The sequence below is a fragment of the Podarcis bocagei genome, assembly GCF_964188305.1.
Source record: "Podarcis bocagei genome assembly, chromosome: 5".
NCBI classification, from domain to species: Eukaryota; Metazoa; Chordata; class Lepidosauria; order Squamata; family Lacertidae; genus Podarcis; species Podarcis bocagei.
The window spans coordinates 87,663,186-87,665,385 of NC_138129.1; the positions used below are offsets into that span (position 1 = coordinate 87,663,186).

The 2,200-nt window shown below is 41.2% G+C and overlaps 1 long non-coding RNA gene across 1 annotated transcript; it reads right to left on the reverse strand.

The window, feature by feature from the left end:
* Positions 1 to 303: 303 nt before the first annotated feature.
* LOC308587171 lies at positions 304 to 1,409 on the reverse strand. The gene is made up of 2 exons (XR_014008259.1): positions 1,366 to 1,409; positions 304 to 1,310 (listed from the first exon to the last, which is right to left on the reverse strand). It is a non-coding gene; the product is annotated as an uncharacterized lncRNA (long non-coding RNA).
* Between the last annotated feature and the right edge of the window lie 791 nt (positions 1,410 to 2,200).

The following is a 2,200-nucleotide window of genomic DNA, read 5'->3' on the forward strand; positions in this document are numbered from 1 at the left end:
AAGGCTGGATCTGCCACCTTCTCCAGTGCCCTGACTCTTCCTGTCTTCACAGATATCCTTGCAGCAGTCCTGCGATAGTCTTGGAAATGTGTCTTGAGGTTGCTGTCTGGCTTTTTAGAATCTTGAATGTTTAATTTGTTTGCTTTTTACTACTCCTACCTCACTCCCACTTTACTCCTACTTTACTCCCACTTTACTCCTTTCTCTTACTTTACTCCTACTTTACTCCTACTTTACTCCTACTTTACTCCCACTTTACTCCTACCTTACTCCCACTTTACTCCTACTTTACTCCTACCTTACTACTTTGCGGCTGAATGCCAGTTGCTGGAGATCGCATGTGAGGATGAGTGCTGTGGTGCTGACATTCTGCTTGCAGGCTTGGAGGTTGATTTTTTAGGGCAAGGGTAGGCAACCTAAGGCCCAGGGCCCAGAAGTGGCCCAATCGCCTTCTCAATCCAGCCCACGGATGGTCCAGGAATCAGCGTGTTTTTACATGAGTAGAATGTGTGCTTTCATTTAAAATGCACCTCTGGGTGTGGGGCATAGGAATTTGTTCATTTTTTCTTCAAAATATAGTCCGGCCCACCACATGTGTGAAGGACGGTGGACTGATCCATGGTTGAAAAAGGTTGCTGACCCCTGTTTTAGGGCTACTAGGACACTGCCTCCCACAAATCTCAGTTTGTCCTCATCCAGCTCCGACTGCCTTCTTTTTCACTTTCAACTCCATGGTGAATGATGAGGTATTACCCAAACACCACAAGTCGGCTGTACTGTTTATTTCAAAAGGAAACATGAGCCAGTTTGGATGGGGGAGGCGTGGAGAATGCAGACCCTCCAAGTATCCCTATTTTCCAGGGACAGTCATGCATTTAGAGAAGCCGTCCAGGTTTCTGACTGGATCCCAGAATGTCCTGCTTTTCCTTAGGACATCTCTATTTTCATCAGAGAAATGTTGGAGGGTATGGAGTTATGCGACCCCTGAGCCAAGGAGATAAGTAACTTTGCAATCTTTAGAAGACACCTGAAGGCCAAAAAGGAAGGTGTTGTTGTTTTTTTAAAAAAACACCCCTCAAAATAAAATGCTGTTTTAAAGGGGGGAAAGACATGACATGAATATATACAAAAAATACCCTAACCCATACATTCTTTTATAAATCTGATATTATCCTAATATAAATTAGTCAACTACATTTTGTATAAATTCATTCGAAATACTGTCGTATTTATCCAAGCTGACTATGTCGGTCACCAGTTCTTTCATATTATCAATCCACTGATTACATCCACTCCTACCTTACTTCTACCTTACTCCCACTTCACTCCTACTTTACTCCTACCTTACTCCTGCTTTACTCCCACTTTACTCATGCCTTACTCCCACTTTACTCCCACTTTACTCCTACCTTACTACTTTGCGGCTGAATGCCAGTTGCTGGAGATCGCATGTGAGGATGAGTGCTGTGGTGCTCACATCCTAATAAATCCAGTCATGGATTTACAGAAGCCGTCCCGGTTTCTGACTGGATCCCAGAATGTTTCTGACTGGATCCCAGAATCATATGAATATATACAAAAAATACCCTAACCCATACATTTTTTTTATAAATCTGATATTATCCTAATATAAATTAGTCAACTACATTTTGTATAAATTCATTCGAAATACTGTCGTATTTATCCAAGCAGACTGTCTGTAAGCAGTTCTTTCATATTATCAACCCACTGATTAAACGAGATCATCGCTTTTTCCTCTTCCAGTTTATCAATATCAGCCTCTCAGCTACCATTAGATTGTTTACAATCCATTTCTGTTGTCCAGTTGTTAACTTCCATATAGTAGGCTTATAGTTAAAAAAAGTTTCAAGTTTTATTGTATATTGTTTTATCCTGCAAGCTGCTGAGCGTGGCTGGCACGACCCAGTCAGATGGGTGGGATATAAATAATAAAACTATTACTATTATTTTTTATTGAATAGGACATCCCTTTTTTCATCAGAGAAATGTTGGAGGATTTGAGAATGAACATAAAACAATCCTTTTTATGGCCCAACTTCAGCAACTGAGCTTCTTAGCTAAATGGGGAATTTGAAGCTGGGTCCCCCAATTCCTTGTGTGTGTGTGTGTGTGTGTGTGTGTGTGTGAATTTCTTGCCTTTACATCCAGCCTATGAGAATTCCTTCTCCTTCCCTGATGC